Genomic DNA, 24,819 nt, shown 5'->3' with positions numbered 1-24,819 from the left:
TCTTACAAAGAAAAAACTATATACATAACTTTGTATATCTCTATTCCAGGTTTCTATCAAATATGTCAAATCACTTCTTGCATTTTACTGTAATGGGAAACAATGCTATTACTGTCATTGTGATGTATAGGCAAGTATCTGCTGATGTGTCGGAACGCTCATGCAATGTTAAATTTCATTTAGACTTATGAGAGAGCCCCTGACAGAGTGAGATTAGTGTTTGTTTTTGCCATTGACTTTCATTTGTTTTTGTAAGATTGATTCTCATGGAAAATACCTGCATTGCTAATGCTTTGACTGTGAAACTACATAAGAAGGGTTATGGGGTTTCCAAATAACAATCAATGTTTCTGGAGCAGGAAATAGCATCTCCAATTTATTTTCTGACCACAGCAATTCAGGACTTCAATCACAACATCTGCAGAAAAGTAGTAGGTTTTCAGGGGAAAGAAAAAATCTCAGTTCTTCTTCGACACAAAATTGCAACCGGCGGGTTGACTTGATTCGAAGTGAGCTGGGGTCATGGCCCTCTGACATCTGGCTTTAGAGTAGTTCGGAGGAGTGCTAATGAAGATACAAACAGATCTGCTGGCAGGCTGTGAAGCAGGTGGCACAAGGCCAAGCCGTAAATGATTCCACCCCTGTGATGAATGCCCCGCCACATACATGAGGGGTGAGGGCTCCTGTTGTGTTGTGTTGAAAATGTGGATATTACACCTTGACCCAGTGAACCGATAAATATTCATTAGGCTGCCCTCCACTGAGAGAGAGAGGGAGTGTGTACAGACATCTCAGTGGTCTTGTTATGTAGGAAAATGGTCTGCCATGGCTGAGGTAGAGTGCAGCTGACTGTAGGTGGGTAGAGGATGCCTCCAACATAATAAGGCTAATATACTAAAGCCTGATTTTTTTTCTCCTTTACTTTGCATTAGCATTAACACACTCTGAGTAAAACATTCACATATGGCAAAGTTTGAGGCCCAGTGTTGAGGGGTTGTAACATAACCTTATCCTTCAGCAATCACTTTGTCACAACCAATCCATGTTTTCTTTTTTCCCATGTAGGCAATACCCAGCAACAGTCATGATCAGAAACAGCACCTTTTCGGGTAATCTGCGGCAGTTGTGATCACACTGAATCGACATGGCAGAGGGTGTGATGTGAAGTAAACTTTGACACCAAGCAGAATAGACTTTTACTGAGTGTCAACTCTGATCTCAGGTTGAGTTACAATGCAAACACTTTGAACCTGATAACCAACACGTTTGTTTCTGGTGTCAGAAGTCTGGTGTGAACAGTTAAAAGCACACGCCGACAGTGTCACTGACCGTGGTGCTGAAACTAAAGCCTGCTGATGTAACCAAGCTGCTCCTGTTCCACAACTGTCGCTGCTATTAATAAATGAGCAGGAGTATTTTAAGCAAGTAAAGATACATTAAAACACTGGTGATAGCTATAAACCATTTGCTTGTTACTTCCCATGTTAAAAAAAAAACAATTGAAAATCTCAAGATAAACAACAAGCTACAGTTTAAAAAAAAAAAAAAAATTACTTCACCCCATAGTCATGTTCATTTTGAAACTAATATATCATGAATATTTATCAGGTAATCTCTCTTTTGCAAATGAAAGAGGAGGGGCTGAGTGTGTGTTCTAAAGAATAAACCCTGCATATCGCCATTGGTTGTACTGAGAAATTAGAATATGAATAATATGCTTTCAAAAAGTATTGATGACGGCTGTGGCTGAAACATGATTTTCTCCCTGAAGTAAAAGATGCTCACGCAGGGCGGGTCCTGCTGCACTGACTTCTGAGGAGCCTCTGTGAGTCTCTGTGAGCGCAGCCGCGCTGAGTTCATTTACACAGCGTCATGAGAAATGAAGGCGCCGGAACAGAGGCTGTGAAAATCACGGTCCCCGTTCAGATCGGACGAAGAGGGAGAGAGAGAGAGAGAGAGAGAGAGAGAGAGAGAGAGAGAGAGAGAGAGACTCCAGCGCCCTTTCGGTTCCACACGGGCACCCACACCCGCATTGTACAGTGTTTGGACCTCTCCAGCAACGAAATGAGAAAAATAGATCTAGGTCATTATTTGCAAGTATAGGCCCATTTAGTTTTCAATCGTGCAATAAAGCACTGTTGCAATCAGGGAATGGCCTTAAGGCCTACTGAAAACGAGTCTTTAGTTCCACTGTTTTGTTCTCTCTCTCTCTGTCTCTGTCTCTCTCTCTCTCTCTCTGCTCTGACCCATTTACAGTAGCTACCGTCTAAGTGAGGTGCCTGACGTGATGGCGTATTCAGAATGGGCGGCTACGCTGTTAGAAACATAACTGGTGAAGCCTTTGCCTCAGAAAAACCTCCAGCCCGCACCTCGGTGACGTTGTGCCTCCGTGTGAGTGGATGGTCCTGAGCTATTTCAGCTGATGTGAATTTACAGTTAAGTGGCATTTACTCATCTGGCCGACGCTTTTATCCCAGTGAGGGACTGAACTAAAGCTTCTGCGCAGTAGGAGACCCCGTTCAGTCACAACACTGTACCAGAGCCAGAGAAATGGGGCTGTAAAAGAGCAGTAACATCACTCTATAGCCAGTAATGAGTAAATTAGCTTATTACTTTTAAATCTGGCCTAACATTAGGGTTTCCTACTCCTTAAGAAGCATAACCTGTCACTCAGCGTCCTAAAAATATATTTCAAGTCTGAATAAAATACATTAAAATACAGTATTGTGCAGCTTAGGGCACTGTGGGAAGACAGGAGTTGCCTATTGATTTTTCAAAGATAATATTTTTAGAGCAGTAAAAATAGAAAGAAAAAAAACTCTCTGCTGTATCTTAGAACTTGGCATTTCTGTTTTGCAGTGTATCTTACTCCAAAAGCAGCCGCATACTGGAAACACATGGCACAGTCTGCCTGGATGAAACAGAATGATACATCACTGGTTTTTAATAAAAAAAAAAAAAAAAAAAAAAAAAATAGACATTCGGGTGAATAGCTTTGCAAGATTGATTCATCTGTTTGCCTTCTCGGTCCCCGCGGTTTTATTTGGCCCCTCTTTGAGCAGCGGGGAACCAATCGGTTGCCGGTAATGTTTCAGTGGAGAGAGAGAGAGAGAGTGAGAGAGAGAGAGAGAGAGAGAGAGGCACCGCTGCTCTTCGCTGCTGTTTCTCCATCCTCTGTTCTCCTCCACACAGCGACCGGGGAGCTGCGGAATAGGCGTGTGTCTCTGTTACTCCAAACCAAGATCACGGTCAGCGCCAAGCGTCGCGAAGGAAGCTCCACAGCAAAGGTAAGGAGAGACCGGGGAGGCTGCGGGATGGGGGTGAAAGGCTGGAGGTGCAAGTGCTCCTGTGCAAATGTTGAACGCACACTATCCGTGCACGTCGTACAAAGTAGGCTGTCATGTGGTCCTGGTCTTTCGCCTGCATGTGATGAAGATACCGAGCAGATAGTGGTTTGCGCTGGCGCAGTCTTCCATTAAACATCCGGGACTGGTCGGCTCGCTGTCAGCGGGGCTCCCAGCTGTGTCAACTTAACAGGGAAAAAAGAGAAGTTGCGCCATTTGTGAACGCAGGACGATCACCCCCCCCCCCCCCCCCCCCCCCCCCCCCCCCCACACACACACACACACACTCTCTCTCTCTCTCACACACACACACACACACACACACAAAGCACCAAATTGTGTTTGGCTGGCCATTGAAAACACATGGAAACGACTCGGAGATGTTGGCGAGCATCGAGTTTCATTCGTGCGTAAATGTTCGCTGACCGTGAAAGCGCGCTTGTGCGTGTATGTAGTGTGTGTGAAATGTGTAAGTGTGTGTGTGTGTGTGTGTGTATGTGTGTGTGTGTCCCGGAGAGGAATTCTTGCCAGCTGCAGGAGTATCGCGTTTACATTGCAAAGCAGAGGTGCACAGCGGTTTAATTAATCTCACTAGAGCCGCGCACAGCGAGTGCGGCGCTTGGGACAGTGAGGGGATGATACCTCTGGACCACCCCGGTCCAGGAATCCCCCCGGGGGTGCTGCTGATGGCGAAGTGGGAGTCGTTTAGGATGCCGCACATTCATTATTCTACCTGTGCTCACTTATATGATTACAGTGGGAGCTTTAACAGCTTCTCCAACGCACGATTCGCGCTCATTTGAAAGAGGTTGACCATTCTTCTTCGTAACATCTGGTTTTGCATGAATTGTCAGTCACCGCCCCTTCTCCTGTATCGCACACAGCTGCAATACAGCCCCTCTTGGCACTGCCGTACTATATCTTATGGCATTAGTTGGATCATTTGGATAGTGTGTCTAAAGATCCGATGGATCAGCCGTGAATCCACATCCACATTCGGCAGGTGTGATTTGATACTTCCTTCTATGGTGTGTTGGATGTGAAATTAATTGTAAAAGAGGACTGTGTAAATTTCTGGGTAAACCACAGACATATGAGCTGAGTGAGCCTCTGATTACTGGGGATCCAGGCAGCATCTTGCCAAGTGTGTGTGCATGTGAGTGTGTATTGGTGGATTTGTGTGTGTAGGTGGGGTGGAGTGTAGAGTTCATGCAGTGCATGGCTTTGATGTGTGCAATGTAGGCTTGATGAACCGAGCGCCCTTGCATCCAACAGCATGTGCCTCTAAAACCTGATCACATGAAACCAAATATCATTGGCTAACAAAGTGGAGTGATGAGTGGCCGACCGTTTAATGTAGTTTTTAGTGTCAGTCATCAATTATTAAAGCTACAGTATGGCAGCAAACTCAGCTTCATAAATAGACTCTGGCTCTGAATACTCAAGCCTCTCTTCCCTTGAAATGATTCAAACTACAAGATGATATTTGTATATTTCTCTTGCAGCCAGTGAACGTGCCATCCTCCATCTCTCCTGTTCGTACAACCAGTTCGTAGAAAGAACTGGTTTCCAACTTTTTCTGTCTGGAATCTGTCAAATGTGAAAATAGTGTGATAAACAGCAGGTTTTGTTATACAGCAGCACTCGCTGCCCATTTTGTCCCTTAAATGGAAAAGAGGGGTCAGTCTGACAGGACATTTACACAGAAAAACATCATTGCTGTTACAGTGAAAATAAAGGCTTTTTTCCCCCATTTGTTTTCTTATATGCACTGTCACAGTCAGATACAGAATATGCTCAGTCAAATCTCCATTTTTAATTATTGCGAAGATAAAAAACTCCACATAAAAAAAAAAAAAACCACAGCAAATTCTTGAAAGATGATTTTGGAACAAACCCAATCCTCCTCTGTCTAAACAAACCGTCTCCTCTTCATTCAGCAGAAAGTACACCACATTAAGAAAGCAAGATGCTATCAAAATGCCACTTCTCTGTGACTTATCAAGTTTCATTCAACCTTAAAATCGATTTTTTTTTTTTTTTTTTTTCTTTTTGTGAACCAAGCGCAAAAAGAATTGACTATGTGGGAAAGACATTTCTTGCAGTGTGTGTAGGGCTGAATTTGCCAAGGCTCATTTTGGTGCTTCAACACGCCTTGCACAAATCCCATTATTTCTTTTCACCATCACATAAGAGGCTCGGTAATGATGCTCCGTCTTGATGGGTGCATGTTTGTCTTGGTGTCTGCTTAAGGTTCCTGCACGCCTGTTCTGTCAGAGGAATTAGCAATGTGGGAAGTGGTAAAAGCAACACCTTGACGACTCATGACAGTACAGAGAAAGATGACAGACACTGTATTAGTTCACAAACCTACACAATAACTTAGTAAACAAGCTATTTATTGGGACAAATTAGCACAATGGTGGATATCTGATGAGATATAATGACTCAGTTTATGTTAAACATTACTGAACATTGATTTGATCTTTGCTCGCACAGGCACAGTCGACCTGTGTGTCCATTTTTTATGGGGTGACAGTGTCAAAGTGGTGGACCTGCTGACCGAGTGACCAACATTACCATCCAAAGAACCATGGCGTGAATCACTTAGAGAAGAAATGTTGACCCCTTCTGAACCAAAGTGATGCCAGCAAACGACTGCTAACATTAGTTCATATAAAACTAAATAATTCCAGATATAAAAGGAAAACTTAATTTGGACCTGATTCAAGGTTGTTTCTTGCTTAACTAAATACACTGAGCGCTACGGACAAATGTAATTTGTAGAACCTCTTTGAAATATTAAACAAGAGCACATATCAGATTGCCTCCCCATTAATAGCTGCTTTGGAGTCAGACCCTTCAGATTCACCATTACTTCATTCCCCCCAATGCGAGCTGGCACTGATAGAGTATCCCTTTGCAACAAAGCACTCTGTTAGCATCTCTACAGTATATCAAAGCCCTGTGCTGACATCCTGCAGGAGTGAGAAAGCAATAGTGGTCTGGATGACAAGGTGAAGGGCTTTGAGTGTTTTCATATTGTTACAGTTGCTTCTAAAGCCGACCACTGCATGAAAACGCTGGGCAGAGAGAGATGGTGCTATTTGAAAGAAAACCTCTCAGTGTTGATATAGTGCATTCATTTAAAATCCAGATGAACGGGCGCTGCATAAGAGAACAATTTGAAGAAGTACTGAGCAACACACACACACACACACACACACACACACACACATCCATGCATGTTCAGGTACACAAACAGCATCTTTCCCTCCCCTCTCTCTTCATGTTTTCTCTGCCTCTCCCTCTCCTTTCAGCCTCGACTTTTATAAACCACACTGAGTGTAAAGCCATAAAGAGGCCATTTTGCATATTGCATATCAATAAAGACCATTCAACTCTGACGCTGGGGGTTTTATTGGACTCTCGCAGACACAAGCAGCAGACCGTGCGGCCGTGCATGCACAGCATAAGCACGGCGTGTTTTGTCGTCTGTGTGTTTTGTTGACGCCGCCTGCTTGATCGAGGCGTCAGCCAGTCAACTTCTATGATGGCCGCAGCTTCTCTGCCGTGTCGTTAAACTCCTGACGGTGGCACAAACAGTTAAAACAAATCAAAGCGCAATAATAATGACAGAAAGGAAGTCAGTTTGGAGGATCAGATGTGGAGTGGAGCGATGAGAGGCACGGGCACGGTTCTCGAGCTGAATAATCAGGATGCAGCTTTTTTTTTTCCCAGTGTAATATTACTGTAATATTCAGCTCCGGCTCTGAAGGGGCTACCATGACTGATCAACAGTCTGATTTGACTTGCTTGCTAATATCCCTGCGGTAATTAACAATATAACATTTACCTTTGAGTTAATCAGTGGATGCAACATTAGTTATTTAAAATGCTGCCTGTCCTCCAACTGCATCTTCCTCGTGGAGCCAAACAGGAGGAAGGAGGGGGGATTACTGTCATTATGAAACGCAGGCCGTCAGAGATGAGATGATTAGATGCTGCAGACATTATTGAAGCTAAAATAACAAGGTACAGTCATGGTTTTTCTAATACAGAGTGGATTCGGTGCTGGCTAAATGTTGCATTAATTGAAAAATCTGCTGGAGCTTGTTGTAGACAAATATTAATCATGAACACAGTGCATATGCTGAGGCATACTGAGACATAATCATGTCCTGGTTATACAAGTTGAATGAGTCATGTCATTGTGTCAAATTGCAGAAAATGTCATTAAGTGAGTCAGGTCCCTGTCACCCTCCTGGACAAGTTGGAAGACAGGCTTGCAGAGTTTTCAAGGAATTCATTTATCTGATGCAGCGTGCACAGTATTTGAAAAGTTAAAGGACCACTCCATCACTTTTACACAAGAAAGACTTAACTCATGAAGGGTACTACACAGCCTATAAAAACAGGTCTGTAATGTCTTATGTGGCTCAGGAAGGAGAGTCTGCAGAAAGTCTGAGAAAATAACCCTGATGATGTCATACAGTGATGCCGCTGGGGTTATCTCAGCTTCTTGTTGAATACAAATTTATAAAAAAAACAAAACAAAACAAAACCCCACTGTTAAAAACTAGGGGCATTGAGACCAGACAGAGAGAGTCTAACAAAGAGATGCTTTCGGTTGGATTGTGGGAAATGCAGGATCCAACATTTTTGGAATTTCACTCCTACAAGGGACTAAAAGTTGAGACATCTCAGCCTCTGCAAACACACACACAGTGACTGAGCAAAGTAATTAATGTAACTACGGTCAATGTAATATTTCTATAGGCATTAAGCAGAGGTTAAGGCTTTTCCAGTTGTGCTTAATGCCCCCCTGACATTTTCTGTGCGTGTTTGTAGTAATATTCAGGCTAATCTTTGCTCCTGTGTCAAAGGGGCTTTCTCATCCCATCGCTGTGTTGGCAGGCGTGGAGTGCTGGCGACAAGACAAACACTAATAAAATAGGAAAAGCCCGCATTTTTCAACCACGTTCGGTGAAGCAAAGGTGTCACACACACGCATAGATGTTCACACTTCTCCTTTAATTGTCAGCAGACCCCCTCAAATATTCATATTCACAGAGATACCTCCATTGTTGCCATGATAGAGCCGCTCTTGCTGGAGAGCTGGCTCCGTGTTTTGACACATTTCCTCCAGAATGATGAGTATTTAATCACGCCCGCTTTTGTTTTTTTGCAGGATAACCAGTCAACCCAAAGTCATGATCGTACAGTACGCACGCACACACAGTTTTAGAGACCACTCATCATGCTCAGAATGATGTAATGGAGAGAAAGATACCCACTCAACACCGCCCCCCAAACTCTGTCTGAATTGTCTCGTGGATGGGACCTGAAACAGAGCTTGCAGGCGAGTGGCAAGGTTAAAGAGGCGAGGGTAATTGCTGTAACCTATCTGGGTGGAAAAATGTTTGCTCATGCTCCCAGTGTACTCTTCTCTGATGCACTTGGGCATGAAATTGTTCCCCTTTCCACCCTTGCAAGCCCCAAGCCCAAGTCCATTGCCCATCCCTAGCCAGGCGAGTTGGCCTTTCTGCATGTGTGTCTTTATCTGTTTGCCATCGGTCGCCTGTGTGAGTGTTTATTTGTGTGTTTGTTGATGTGTGTGTGTGTGTGTGTGTGTGTGTTTGTGAAGGGAAGGGGGGGGGTGGGTGTTGGGTGTCAGCTGGCCCTCTCCACTCCTCTGACTGACAGAATAAGTGAGCGAGCGCTGCAGTGATTATGGGCTGCATAGAGAACTGCGGCAGAATGATCACTGAGCATTTCATGCTAAAAATCAGAGAGAGGGGCAGAAATGAGACAGAGTAAGCGAGAAGATGATTTGAGGTCTGTGGCTGAAGTGCTTCTGGATAGGAAACATATTAGCATATGTTCATCCATATATTGATGGATGAATGAGTGTTTGTGTGTGTGATTGATGCTCCATGACTCACAGCCGCTCATTACACAGGGAGCATTAGAGTTAAACAAGTCATATAGTATTAAAATTTAACTCCATTTGTGTGTGTGTTTGTCTGTGTGTGTGTGTGTGTGTGTGTCTAAGCCCTTGAACCTTAGGAAAACTAACATAGCACAAATGCAACACGCTTCCTGCTGTGTTACGTGCTTGCCCAGGAGATGTGTGTTTGCAGTGCATATTCTACATGTATGTAATTGTCAAGGGGAATAAACACACATACTCTGTACAGTGTTTCCCATGACAATTACGTGAATGAGAAATAATATAAGCAGTTGGCACCCAGTTGTGAAAAACATATTCTTCTTCCACATGACTGCGTTGATAGAACCCACCCATGAAGATGCCATAAAACGACTCTTACTTATCGAGACGGAAATGAAATTTAGAATGAGTCTGAAAGAGCACTAGAAATCAGTCTGTCACTCTCTCAGAATTACTGTGCGGGAAGCACAGACATGTAAGAGGTCATTCTATATGTTGTTTCCTGTAATAAATAGTCCAGATGTTGCACACAGCACATCTACAGTTTACATTAACAGCGAAGAGTTATCTCTTAAAATGTGTAGTAAATTATTAAAACAGTGTTGCTTCAATGTCAAACAGAAGCAAACAACAGCATGCTTGGTATTTCTAGCTGACGATAGTTGAAATCCCTACACAAATAAACAACATCCACATCAGACCCACTAAACACCTGAGCCATTAAATGTTCAAAAAAAGGAATGAGAATCAGTTCATCTTCTGGATCCCCCTGCAGGGAACTAGCAGGTGAAGATAACAAAACAGTGTCCAGAAAACCTGTTTTGTCCTGCTCGTAACCCCTTCCACTGATTTGTCCTTTGCCTTCATAAAACTCAACTAGTTCTTATCTGGAAAATCAACTCCTCCAGTTCCTTGAACTACCTCTATGTGCATTGTTTGGTTGTGAATTGTTAAGATTTTAATGGTGCTCCTATTTTTACCGGTACTTTGATTGTACTTTATTATTTTGAAAGAGAAAGAGAAAAAAGTAATTCAGGACAGAATTAACATAGCTTTATTTTATCACAATAACAAATAGGATCTATTTCTACTTATAATCTATATTCTTAATTTCTCAGAACCGATAACGTCAGAGCTTATCGACACTACGGTCTTTAAACATTTAACCCTGGTGCCTCTTTAATACATGGTTTCGGTACCCATCCCTACGAAGTATGAGCCTGTCAATGGTTTCATTACATGAGATAACATCAGGGTTATAATCAAGTAGTATTCTCTCTCTAAATGGACAGTTCCAGCTGTTTCAATGCACTACTGTGAGATTGTCTTTTGAATATATATTGGTTGTCAACATTAGCTGGTTGGGCTACAGCTGAGGTAGTTGGTCTCAATATCAGTGAAACTCCAAGATTCTTGATACCAAATCTACCACCGCAGCAAAAACCAGAAAGAGGCTGCTCTCCACTTAGCGTGCTAACACACATGCACACACCTCCATATAGTCAGTGTGCAAGCAGAAGTTTACGCTGACTAAAAAAGGCGACAATATTCAGCAGCGATGTAGTGAACGCCAAGCTAACGTTAGCCTAAGCAAGCTAACGCCGGGTCTTTATGAGCGATGTGTGTGAGTCATTGTTACAACAGACAAACAATGACTGTAGCATGTAGAGTTAACAGCTGAAACTCCCTCACCCTGAATTCTGCGCACACATCCAGAAGTCTGTCTTTGAGGTGTTTCCTCCTTTCATTTGAAACACTCCGCTGGCTTTTGGTCGTCTCTAACGTTTACAGCTTCCGCGTAATCCCTTCATTTTGATTTTGCTGCTGTGCTTTTGCTTTTGGCAAAAGTAAAAAAAAAAAAATCAAGTATTGCCGTCATAAAACACGGCCAAATAAGACAGATCACGCACTGAGGAACATGGTGCTTGATTCATGGAAACTCCTTGTTGATTGATTAGATATGAAATGATCGCTCCCCAGTGGCAAGTAAATGGTAATGACATGAGAAGACTCGACGCCAGATCAAATGACTTGTTGAACTGGGTGTTTTTATGATTGAAGCGTAGCGTTCTCCATCGAGACGGCTGTGTTTCACCTGAAGATGATCAGGGGATTGAGAAGCAGGAGGGAGAGTGCAGGACTGAAGGACAGTGGGATGATGGCCTAATGGAGTGGATGAGCAATTGTGTCTATGACTCAGGAAGAAGGGACGGCAGTCGTTTGATGAATGGATATTGGCGTAGAGTGAGGTGGGAGGGAGAGAGAAATATGAAATGATAGAGAGGACTAGTCTTTAAAAGCCACATCCTGTTGTTGCGATCCATTTCATTTACCTTCCGTTCTCTCCTCAAGGTGCACTTCTTTTTTTAAATTTAATCTCTTCGTGCCTTCTTCCCTTTTTTTCCTCAGTTTCAGATGCTCATCCTCTCTTCCTCTTCTTTCCTGATTCCCTTCCTGCCTTCTCTCTTGCCCTCCCTGTCCCCTCTCTTTTGACTCTTGTACTACTTTGCATTCCTCCCTTTTCATGCTTCCTTCTTTCTAACTCTTCCCTCCTTCTTCTCTTCTCTCGTCCCCTCATCTTCATGTACTCCTCCCCCATCTCATCTTCTGGCTTTTTCCCCAATGCCCTCTTACTATCTGCCTCCATCACTTCTTGCCCTGCCTCCATTTTGTAGACTTTCTCTCCCATTTTTATTTCCCTACGTTTGCCTAACCTCCCTGCCTTATTCTAATAGATGTCATGCTTAGTTCCTCCCCCCCTCCTCTGTCCTCATCTCTTTGCAACCTCTACCTCACCGCCACTTTGTCACCCCCCTCCCCCCACCCCCTCCTACAATAACATCTCTGCCTCCCCATCACACTCCCTCTGCATGTTTTCCTACCTATTTTACATTGAACAGTCCCTTGCCTCCTCTCCAGAGCCCTCTCTATCTCTTGTAAGCGGGGCAGGTGGCGGTGCAAGTATAGGCTTTCAGTGGGACATGCCTGCACTCAGATTTAAATAGATAATGGCAGTCCTAGTGCTTGTTGGGCTCTCTGAATAATGCAGGAGATCCTGAAGGCATTGTTGCCAGGCATCACTGATGGTGACATGCGTACGCCAGCTCGCAAGCTTGCAATATTGATATCAAGAGAGAGGGACTCAGTGGCAGTTTTTTTTTTCACCCCATAAGCCAGTTCTTTGTACTAAAATTGAACACTTATGGGTCAAACTATTTTTTTTGTTTTTGCCAAAACCTAACGAGACCTCAACTATGTATAACAGCCTTGTCAGGACAGAACATGGTTTTCTTTTATAGTATATAATAGTGATTTGTTAAAGAAGCTGGTTGCTGTGGCACTAAATACAGTGTCCCGCTGTCCTGAGTATATGTAGCCGAAATGCCTAATTATCTGATAACTTTGATGACAAAACTGTATTTTATATGGATTGGTCAAATCATGGCAACACATGAACAGAATGTTTTGTTTCAGTTAGAGGGCTTTTGGACGAGAACTTAGATTTCTGCTCGATTCCTTTAGGGCTGTCACTTTTCCAAAAAGTCAAGTTCAAACGAATTCAAACTGGCATGCAATTCATTCAAACTAATTCAAACACAATCCAAGCTGCACATCCCTGCATGTAATTCTTTCTATCTTACCGTGATGGGCTTTTAAGGAGCTTCAAGGGTGAGTGTGGCAAGAAGTAGGCAGTCTGGCAAGGTCGTTACATTTTTCCACTGATTTCTATTCCCATTGCACTACCTCACTAGAAAGTGAGTCCCCCGAGTTTTTGTCTTTTCAAAGTATGGCAGCACCTTTTACAAAGACAGCAAACAGTCACATCTTTGTTGGTAATTTTGCCAAATACAGTGAAGAACCCAAAATACCTCCACACATGGCTTCTCAGATGCTTCGTACTCTTACTCGCAAATGATCTCCTCCATTTTTATTATTTTTATATTAGCTTAGTTTACTGATAGGTCAATACGGCAGCAGTAAAGAGTAATGATAAGAATGCCTGCTGCTGGACCACAGCAGTCTGAGGTGCTTAAAGACTAAAAATGTACTCATGTTCAAACTCACAGTTACTTACTTCCAGTTTTGAAATTGACTTCTTTTTTTTTGCCCATGTTCAAATAAATGTTTGAATTTCAAATAAAAAGATGATCCTCTGTCTGAAAATGGTCTGTAAAGAGTACAGCGGTGTAATTCTTGTACATTAATTACCATTAATATTTTGTATTAGTGATTAGTCATTCATTCCCTGTGTGTAATTATCTTTGTGCATGATTTGAGCCCTTCGAGTACGGCAGGTGCATACTATGCACATGATTTGTAGAAGTAGCACTAAGTGGCAGTTTGTGGTACAGGCCACGTCGCCTAAGGTGCAAATGCACCAGGGAGGACAAGGGCAAAAAATTCTCCCCACCTCCCCTCCTCAAGTCATAACTCAGTGAAAACATGAATCAGCGTGACTTTACACCTACAGGAATAGTATTTCCTAAGTCTGTTGTGGATAAGCACCCATAAATCAGCTTTATAAATCCATAAATCACAGAAGCATCACAATGCACACAGCAGCCACTGCTGTTTTTATTTCAAACCAAGCACTGCATAATTTTAGCCATTACCATTTGCTCCAGTTCTGCATGTTAACTGTTGGCGTGTGATAGGTGACAAGGAGCGATTATTCCATTTTAAAATGTATTTATCAGCAACTTAATGCAGCTGGTGCAGCCAGATTTATTTATTTATTTATTTATTTTGAATAATGAGACAAAAAACCAAAAAAAAAAACAACAAGCAATCACAGCAGAGTCATTTTTGTCAGCTTTTTCATTACCCATCGCCTTCATGTCAGCGTAAACTGGGGTCAATAGACTGTGATGCTGTAGTTCAAAACATCAGCCGAATCGAAATGAGTTTGCAGCTGTTAAATACGAAATGCCACCCTCGACTGCAAATACTTTAAATGTGCAATTTACGTCATGTGTCACATGCTGCAGAGGTGATGCGAGTTACATAACTCACGTATGCTGAAGGGTCAGCAGTGTGGGACCTGTGGGTGATCCGCTGTAAGGATGGTGTCATCGGAGAATTTACTCATTAGCAAGTGAGGAACTATATATCATGAAGATAAGCTCACTAACACGACCCTCTTTATCTTCTCTTCCCCCTTATTTCCTCCGATGATGATGATGATGATGGCAGTGGCGCAGATATTGTCATTTGATCTCATCTCATGCTCTTATGAATCATAATCATAGCAATTGTTTAACTGTGTCTGTTTCTCACAGGACACTGCACTAATGAGTATCAGTGTTCTCCATTCTGTCACCGTCAGTAATCTCCTGGGCTGCTGGGCGTCGTCGATTGGCTGGTCTGTCAGAATAGTCGGTCGTGATCTGTCAGCGCCTCCAGTCGTGTTGAGGGGAATGATGGAAACTTGACTTGAAAGAAGACTGGCTTTTCAAATGCAGGTAGATTGGCAGCCAGTTGTGAACAAACTGTGACTTCTTGTGCTTCTCCAGCTTTTCAAGGTTTTCGGGACAGTCAAGCAAGCAGAAAAGAAATAAGTGGGGCTGTAAAAAAGAAAAATATGCCTCCATTGTCTCCTGGTATCCTTGCTGCGAGCTATGCATTGGTGCTTGAGGAAAGAAGAGGGGGAAAAAAGAAGATTGAGAGAGTTGTGTTTGTGATCTTATCTTGTTATTTTCTCTTTGGCTTGTTATTCACTACTTTTTTTTTTTTTTTTTTTCTGCGAAGCCATCTCCTGGAGGGAGCTTCTTACTTTTCAAGAATACAGGGTTGGTTCCTCAAGGGGGCATTTTAGGGGAGCTGTTTGTGTGTGGCTGCTGTCGACGGTCTGTCAGGGAGACGGGGAGAGAAGGGAGGGAGATGGAAATGGAGGAGAGGAGGGACGAGACGGTGTTTGATCAGTGGGGTGCTGAGTCACACTGGGATGTGATGGAGAGATTGGTGCTTTGCGACAGATGAGAGGGAGAGGAGAGAACGGGAGAGGAAGACAAAGAGGCAGACTAAATGAAAGTTTCGAGAAGTAAAACCTCAGCGGTCTCCGTCCTCCTTCAAGGTGTCTCTCGCAGAACAAACACGCGTTCAGACACATTTGCACAATATCTCAACAATAAGCCTGTTCTCCTTCCCTGCCCCCCCCCCCCCCCCTCTCCCTCTCTCTCTCTCTCTGTGGGCGTCTGTCTTGGAGTCGGAGTGTAATCGCCGATGAGGCAGATGAAGCAAAAATCCTGTCATATATTTCGCCACCCATCAGAGGTGTGGTACAGCGTGTGCGAGAGTGTTGGCTGTCAGCGTTGTTCTCACCAGAGCTGACAAATGTGAGCCCCTAAAAGCTCCACTTCTACACCTCCAACAGTGCCGCCCGTCCTCCAGGGTGATGTTGATTGTAGCGGGATTCATAACCGTGCCACATGCAGTCACCTCGCATGTCACCAGGAATACATGTGATAATCAGATTTGTGCTCCATGGCAGCTTCAAATAAAAAAAAAAAAAAAAAAGGCGATGTTTTAAATCAGAATTCATGCAAACTGAGGGGTGGAAGATACAGACATGACACAACCAGTACAACAACACATGTATGAAATTAGAAAATATATAGATCATATGTGACCAGTTCAACGAAATGTTTTAAAAGGCTCAAGACATTCTTAAGTGTTAGTACTGATTATGTGGCCATTAGCTGAAACACTGTGATATTGCCAAATGAATTTCCATATTTTTATCTTCAGCTGGCAAGAAATACGGCATCAGCTGACACCACATTACAACTTGTTCACTGTTAATCAATTCATGACAGACTTACTCCATTTACTTGTCATTTTTTTCATTCAGCTAAATGCTACATTTATTTAATCCTGTTTGTTTGAGTTTCCAGCTGAGGGACTCCATTTAATTTGTTTCATTATTTAAAATAATAAATTGACAGTGGAATGAAAGGAGCTTTTTACATGCCACAGATGAAAAGGCAAGTTTGTCATTTATATTTTTCCCCAAAATGAAAAAAAAAAAACTTTGCAGTGTGTCATTATTACAGCATTTCCAGTTGGGGCCAGTTTGGGTTAAATGTGGCTCATCTGGACGGGGGCCAGAGGCAGCAGGAGGAGCCCACAGCTGTCACACAGCTCTGCCCTGACTGCATACGGGGGAGCAAAGGTCCAGCGGCCTGACATGATACAGCAGGGACCCTGACCTCTTTCTGGGATGTGACGACCATAGTTAATGAGGGAACACACCCGGTATGAATAATAATTCAGAGAGAATTTAACAGTGCAAAATGCGGAGATTAGTCATTCTTTTTTTGTTATGACAGAGATAAGTGAGAACAGTAGCAGTAGCAGTAGTAGTAGTAATAATACTTAGAGTACAGGCTGTGGTTGTCTAACATGCAGTAAAAGTTGTTTACTGAATACTGTACCTGACCCCTCGCTGTGTAGACATTGGCGGCAAATGCAGTGACTGCAGCAGGAGAATAAATAGGCAAGTGACAAGCTCCACAGGAGGGCCACACTAGCAAGGTGCACACAACCACACACACACACACACACACACACACACACGCCTGCCAGTGTGACAGTCAGCTGCATTGGTTGGATCACCGGAGGGCTGCAGGACCGAGGCCATTACAGACTGAGCACAGCCAGAGCTCTGGCACCCACAGCAGCCATTAATGAAATACACTCACTCTCCCTGCGAGTTTGTGTACGTGCTGCTATTGCAGAGCAAAACCTTCAATATATGTACAGTATATGTGTATGTGCAGTGAATTAACCCCATGCCTGTGAATGCACGGATGCGTCATTTCATTCCCTCATCTCTATCGTGCTACCGGCTTCCAGCTCGTCCTCGGCGTCGGCTGCACTCGCCACTGATCCGCTTTACTGAAGGAAGCTCAGCGCTCCCTCTCAATGATCACTGTAGTAATATTTATACGGTTTTAGAGATAATTGCCTGTAGGCGTTTTGTTACAGTAGAAAACTGGCGCAGAGGCAACTGACAATGCTTCTGATAATCAGTGCATCTTTTAAGTTACTTCTTTGGGTTGTAGGACTGTTCTTCAGACAAATAAGCAATTTGAAGATGCACCTGTGGGCTTGGGGAACCTATAATAGGCCTTTCCAGGAGAAGCAATCAGAAGAATAATCCTCAAAACTGACTGATCTTGAAGTTGCAGCCCTAAAGTCAACACTAGGAATCATGCAAGAGCAGTTTTCTGTTCTGCTGCTGTAGGTTTTTATTTATAGTTTAGAGTCAGATTTCACCTGTTGATATCACCCCCACAATGCTATACAAGTGTGTATATATTATATTGTTTCATTTAGAGCTACTCAGATTTATAGAAGTGCAGTTTCATCCAATGATGTTATTTCACTGTGTGTTGTTACTGAATAAGAGACGACTGTCACGCAGTCGCTGTGCTGATGTTCTTTCATTCCGAGAAGGTTAGCAGAGTAATCGCTTTGTCAGATGTTTGTTAGTGAACACGAGAAGACTGCTGAGAGTCTTCTTTCATGTTGTCTTCACTCTGCAAACTCCACCAGCTGCAGAAATATGTATGGGGAAACGCAGACAGCCGATCACAGTTCCTGCTGGTCCCATCTGTGTTGACGCCGAGCCTGCGCATGTGCAAGGAAGCCCTGAGCGCCAAAGATTAAATCAAGCCTCCTCCTAAATCTCCCTTTAATTTTTCCTGTGAGGTCTGCTTGTTTGAGTGTTTCAAGTTTCATTCACCAAACGTACTGCAGAAACTTGTTGTAAATCTCTTGTTTCGGTCCGATGAACGCCACCTGAGGAGACATTAGCATAATAACACCTGTCCTGCTCCATTTGCAGGCAACTTCATACGCAAAAATGTGACTGTAAAAAACAGGGCGTTGCACTGTGGAGCTTCAGGTCCTGCTGTTGGAAATGAGAAGATGATCACTGACATTTAACGGTGTCATTACTCATGTTAGGGGGACACAGTTTGAAAACAGTACAGCTGCTGGTGACTCGTCCTCAGAGCGGTGCTGTGTTGAGACAGGGACAGAGGGAACGGTCTGACATGAAGTTAGATGCGAGAATACGTCTCGCTAAAGCAAAGTGGACCTCGACTTAGATGGGAAGCTGTCAAAGGAGATGAGAATCATCCCCCCATTATCCCGCCATGTGAGTATTAAAGAGTTGGGTATGTTGCACTGTCAGTTCAACACAGGATGTTCACTAACAGCGGCCCGGATAAAGACCCTGAAGTATGACTCATACAAGAGATTGTTATTTATTTATGGGTTATTTGATAGGGACAGATACAATATGCAGACGGGTGACAAGTTAAAAGAAAAACCAGCACAAAGAGTCTCAGTAAGGTGCTGGGCCACCCTCATGTCCTGTGGATGGGGGCATTGTCATCCTGCCTCTGCACTCATTCTCCAGATGTTCCCTTTGATTTGCCATCAGTCTGAACATAAACAAACTGAAAACAGCTATCCGATGTTAAGTACCATAGTGTTTATAGCCGATGCTAATTTGCAACACTAGTCCCTAGAAGGGCTGTTGTGTAAATACCATTCAAGCTTCAGTAAAATGCACATTTAGCAGTAACATAGCTACAGAAAATGAGAGACAAATTCAGGTTTGCTGCTGAATCAACCAGGATTTGGTGGCTCTCTTAAAAGTTTGAAATAAATTTCACCTGGTAGTGGATTCCAGGACTTTGCTACTTTCACAGAAAAAGCTGTCTGAGCAAAAGATGTTTTGCAGAATGAAATCTGAAATGAAACTCCGGTGGACGTGCTGTAGCTCCATAGTCTCTTCATGTATTTGCAGAAGGGCAGGGGAGCCGGTTCATTTGAACATTTAAACACAAGCTTCACATGATAAAAACCAATAGACATCGTCAAACGTGAAATCTTGTATTTACTTAAAATACAGCGATGATGGTACCTTATTTGCTTTTGCTTTTTGTCCAAGATTTTCAAGGCCACTTTGTGGATTCCTCACTGACTGGTCAGGGAATTTGTTATCATCTTAAAATAGCTCAGGTTAGGCTTAATTGTTTTATAAATCTTTTTAGCATGACTTTAAAGTTTATCTGAGAATCTCTAAATACTTCACCCCTGTGACCTCGCTGAGCCTACAACACTAATGCACTACTGCAGTTAACTGTTTCATGGAAAGATAGATACTTTTGTGTTTAATGTCAAGCTGGAGGCATCAAGCTTTTTGGTTAGCTTATGTGCAATAGCATCACAGGTTTTGCCAGATACAGATACATGCCAGCATACCGTACATCTGAAGACCTATAACAGGGCATGTTTCTGCCAAGTTGTTCATATACAAACTGAAAAGGACGGGGCCCAAGATGTAGGGCTGGGCAATAACAGGAAAAGCATTAAAAGTGACATTTAGAACCTCTTAATTCAGTTACCACCTCACCCAGTGAGTGTGTTCATGAACTGCCCTCTTTAAAAAATACCACCTCGTGTTCAGTCATGTGCCTCCACCCTGTCCCACCAACGTCTGTGTTTGCTCAAAGCAAAGCTGGTGATATGGATGACACGAGTGCAAACACTGAGCCTCGGGCTACATGCACACTAAAACATTTATTTTAAAATGCATCACTTCTGATACGTTTACTCCGGAGTTTTCCAGCCCCTAAAGCAGACTTCTGGTCTCTGCTTCTGTTTTAGTTTGAAAACTCTGGGGTTTGGTTGTAGTTGTAGAGACTTTTGGAAACAATGACACAGACACCTGCCTTGCCTCCTTGTTGGGTCTTATCAATAAGTCAAACATTCCCTTTATCAGGTGACTGTGATGGATCAGTTTACCTGAGACAATCTTCTCCACCACTTTAGACGAGACTGGAAGAAGACTAATTGGTCTGTAGTTTCTAATCTCTTCAGCCCCCCCACATTTTAAAATAAACATTACCAAAGCATTTTTCCATCCATCGTGGGAATAGCCCAGTTTTGATGGAGACATTAACAAGTTGAGTGTGGGGCTTTTTAGGAATACAGTATCTAGGTTATAATTATCCTTAGAGAAGGCTGTGTTTAAATCATTAATAGCTTTCAAAACAACTGTTTGGTCAACTTCCCTGATCTCAAATGAGTTGACATCATCTTCATCAGCATCAGCATTCAACATTCCTGTTAGTATTAATATGGGTGGAGTTAGCAATATTTTAACAGACTGAATGAAGATTTCCTTTAGATCTCAACCACTGATAAATTAAAGTTGTACCTAAGTGAATATTCTAAGAACAAGGAAATGGTGACTGTCAAATTCAATGAAGTCACTTGTATGTGCCACACAAGAACAAATTGGTTTATATGGGTGCTTTTGCATGACGCCCAGTATTTTGGTCCAGTTGACACATTGACTGTACTCTCTGTTACAAGCTACCTCATATCAGTAGAACGACGTGGTTTATGCACAGAATACATCAGCAAGTCGTGCGCTGCAACTTTCAATTCAGTGTCAAAAAGCAATTAAATGACCAGGTGAGATTAAATAGTGTTTATTGTGCTCTGTGTTGGATTTAGTTTTGAGTGAAAGCAGTCAACAATTAAGACAGTGATGGGATTGTGTTTTGCTGCGGGTGTTTGTGAGTGTCCTCTGAGCTCGCTTTGCCGTGCCCCTGGGAAGCCCAGTGTGAGAATGTTTGTGTGAAGTGTGTGTGAGTACTTTCTCACATCTATATGATTTCCGCTGTCACTCACTCTTGACATAACTTTTCCCAGCTCTCCTTCCCTTCTCCCTCCCTCTCCTCATTTCCAGCCTATGGTGTCAGGGTCTCTGCCTCAGTCCATCGGTCTTTACAGGGTTTGGAGGCAGATGGACAAGGTGAGGGTCAAGGTGACGTAAGGGTCAGCAGTGATGGAGAGCTTTGGAGATGGGAGACGGGGTCAGCAGGGAGAGGTTGGATGAAGCTGCTGAAAGGGAATGAATCAAGGAAGGAGGAGGATGGTAGGGGTGAGGGTAAGGTGAAAAGGGAGGTTGGGGAAGGAGGGGGAGGGGAGGTAATTTAAGGGCGAGGGAGATTGAATGAGAAACGGTAAAAGAGGAAAGGAGTGTGAAGGAAGGGGGGATGGTTGAGGGAGTTGGTATTATTAGGCCTGGTGTACAGTGTTTTTCTGTGGTGCGATTTGTGTGTTTTACATTAGAAATAATATTTAAAAATAAAATGATTCTAGATGATTTGCCTGAAAAGCAAGAGGGAATTATCTCTCTTGTTGTATGAAAATACAAGTGTATACAACTTTAATCCCTAATTTTAGATTCATGTGTTGTCATGATATATGGTGCCGGAGCCACGAGTTCTTCTAGCCTGGCTTAGCATAAAGACTGAAAGCAGGGATAAAGAGTTAGCATGGCTCCATCCAGAGGGAAATAATTCATTTAGTGGGAGTGGGGAGTGACAATACTCAATTCCCCCTCAAGGAAAGTAGACTCAAGTGGATTCTAGTGGGGGATGGGGGTTTTGAAATGCTATATGAACAGCAGAAGGAGCAGAAAATGATGGCACATAGGTAGCTTTTATCTTAAAAGTATGCGTAGCCGTTACATTGCAGTGAAGGGGGTGTGCCATGCAAGTGTAGCAGCTGCATTGGGTTGACTGTGTGAAGCTCTCCGAGGTCTTGCTGTCACACAGAGGTTGCCATCTTTCCTGAACGGAGACCAACATTGAATCGAATCCAATGTGACTGACCGATCGATCACATGTTACGGTCACTTTGCAGTGAGTGGGGTTGTTATGTAAAGGCATACCGTAATTGAAGTGGTCTGACAGCAAACTAGACATCTGCACTTCCTCTCGGGTCTGATTTCAGGCTTTGGCCAATCACGGGTGTTTTCAGAAAGCGAGAGAACACTCCCATTGGCTGTTCTACAGATGTATATGCATGTGCACATCCCTTCAGATAGACATGTGTCAATATCATTTCAGTTTTCAGAGATGGGGTGAACTTGCTGTACTTCTCCTGGACAGGCTGTCAGCATTTTCCTGTAATATGTAAATGTGTTGTAGCAGTGAATAACTAGCTGCTATGTTGAATGTTGCTAATATCTTAGCTTTCTGCTACCCGTGCACGGCTGCAGCTGTGTTGCGGTTGTTTTGTGTGTATGTGAAGTGTGTGCATGAGCCCGTGAGGGGGAGGTCTGCAGTAGGGCATCTGTATTTTCAAATTCTGGTGTTTGCCTCTTTTTTTTTTTTCTAGATTTCTGTCTCCCTCGGCTTTAATTAGGGAAATGTAGAGGAGTGTATTTTTGAACTTTGGACAGGGCCAGGTTAGCTGTTTACTGTCCAGTCTTTGTGCTAAGTCAGTCAAAGCACGTCCTGAGTCCTGCTCTGTTTTTTAACACACAGCCATGAGATTGATCTCCTCTTACTCTGTAAGACAAGCCAATGAGAAAATTAGCATTTCCCCAAATTTTGCCCTGTTCCTTTAAGATCAACGCTGACTGTCAAACATAATCACGTCATTGTTATGATCACAGTTAACCTCCATTCATCCCCATCTATTGAAACAACACGTAAGGGTGTAGGTCATTTGTCCTTGTTCCCACTCTGCCCCTCTCTCTCTCTCATTCCGTATTCTGTGCAGCCATTCAGGTCAGTTCTAATTACTGGGGTCCAATTGGAATTGGCTTTTCAATTTTTGACGCTGTGGTGGTGGAAATCGCAAGGGTGCTAGTGCCAGCGTTCTCTCACCCCCACCCCACTGCTCTACCTCCTGGTATGACTTAATATGCCTGATACATTCACCTCACTGCACCAATGCTTTCCAATGCAGTGCGACTGTGTATGTTTGTGTTAGTGTGAGCTAGGGGGAAGAAAGACGAGGCTATCACTGTAAGTCACTACAAGGCCAGAGCAGTGTGTTTACACAGTCAGCATGTGCATACGTGTGTATGTGTGTGCCTCAGAGTCCTGCACTGGGTTGGGCAACAGCAAAGATTACAAGTATAACTATTAAAAATTCATGGGTAAAAACGAACTTAATGTGGGCAAGCAGTGGGTGAAATAAAACAGAAAACAGGAATGAAAATGATGTTGATGATGTTTTCTTTTAACATCTGAACCGGTGTAATGTTATCAAGCCTAATTATTGGTGGTATTTTTTATTGTGAAACCCCACAACACAACCTTTCAGCCCGCAATTCATTATCAGTCCAGAACTGAGAATGCAGCTGACTGTTAAGGAAAGGGAGTCACTTTGGATGTATGGACAGATGATTAGCACAATATCGGCTTATCTCTATGTCAAGTGGGAGCTGACGGAGCAAGTGATTTGAACATCTGAACGGGAGTCTTTGCAAGACCGCATTACCTCAGACCAGCCATCATGCAAGTGAGTGCCTGTGTTTTAATGTTATATACTGTATATGGGTCAGGTAGCATGATCCAATTTGATTTAATTTGGAGATAATTGTGCGGAACAGGTTGGTTCTGGTGCAGAGCCTTGCCTGGCGGGTGCATGTTTGCAAAATTGGCCCCCGTGCAGGACTCTGAGTGAGCGGGTGAGAGAGCGGGTAAGTGCGTGTGTGTGTGCATCAGTGTGTTATTAAAAAAAATTGAGCAAGAACAGCAGAAAGAGAAAAGGAGGCATCTCTGGGAAGTGAAAGAGTTATGGGAGTGGCAGAAAGAGCCTGGGTCTCTCTCTTCTGTCTTTCCTTGGGTCCGCAGTGCAGGAGAAGAGAAGATTAAAGTGGAGACGCTGCTTTTGAAGTTTGTAGAAGAAGCAGCAGCTACATACACGCATAGGCGCACACAGAGAGAGAGAGAGGGGGAGAGAGAGAGACTTCTTCCTCATAGCCTAGTAAAGTAAGGGAATATCAATGCTGCTCAGACTGCCTTTGATTCAGACTGCCGTTATGTGAACCCTCACAACGTTTTAACATTCTCTCTCCACAACCACTAAAAAACAGCTCTCCGAAAAATCGAATCCCATCCCCTATTTAAATGAGAGCAAGGTGATAAAGAAGCAAACTCGATTAAGTCCTGGCTGAGTTGTGTTTGTGGCTGTTGTGGGGATTTGGAGCCTGAGTCCACGCAGATACACTGCCAGCCTCTGCAGCCCACTCACTATCAAAGACTGCGGTGGAAATTACAGTGGTAAATGTTTGCAATGCTAGTAAATAAGAGGATTAATCGTCCACTTTTGACACGCACACATGGAGACACACACACTCACCCGAGCCCAGCGAAAGAGGCCTAAATATGAGTCTGATGCAGAAATGTCAAGAGGTAATTGTGGGAGTAATACTCAGACTGGTGAAATGTCAGATTCACCATCCCATTCGTAAGTAGACTCCAACCTGCACCCTGATGCCATTCATTACAGGCATATGGACGCTTCCTAAACCGATGGTAAACAGTCATCATTGACCACTTCATGTTAATGACTTTGTGTTATTGTGTGCATGATGCATCTATGTGTACCATCTGTGTGCCTGTCAATGTGTGCATCAGGAGTTGGAGGATGTGTGTTCAGGCACGCCTACGCTGTGTGTGTGTGTGTGTGTGC

General features: G+C 43.3%; 1 protein-coding gene across 1 annotated transcript in view; it reads left to right on the top strand.

Moving 5' to 3' along the window:
• The first annotated feature begins 1,411 nt into the window (after positions 1-1,411).
• dlgap3 (discs, large (Drosophila) homolog-associated protein 3) overlaps positions 1,412-24,819 on the top strand; it is a 125,663-nt gene continuing 102,255 nt past the window's right edge. The window contains exon 1 of the mRNA XM_071499312.1: positions 1,412-3,287. The gene's annotated coding sequence lies outside the window, so the exon portion shown is untranslated. The remainder of the gene's footprint in view (positions 3,288-24,819) is intronic.

The sequence above is a fragment of the Trachinotus anak genome, unplaced genomic scaffold, assembly GCF_046630095.1.
Source record: "Trachinotus anak isolate AG129_WGS33_773 ecotype Australia unplaced genomic scaffold, CSIRO_AGI_Tana_v1 ptg000016l, whole genome shotgun sequence".
In the NCBI taxonomy this organism is placed as follows: Eukaryota; Metazoa; Chordata; class Actinopteri; order Carangiformes; family Carangidae; genus Trachinotus; species Trachinotus anak.
The sequence above is the reverse complement of the archived record's forward strand: the minus strand, read 5'-3'. Positions and strand labels throughout refer to the sequence as shown.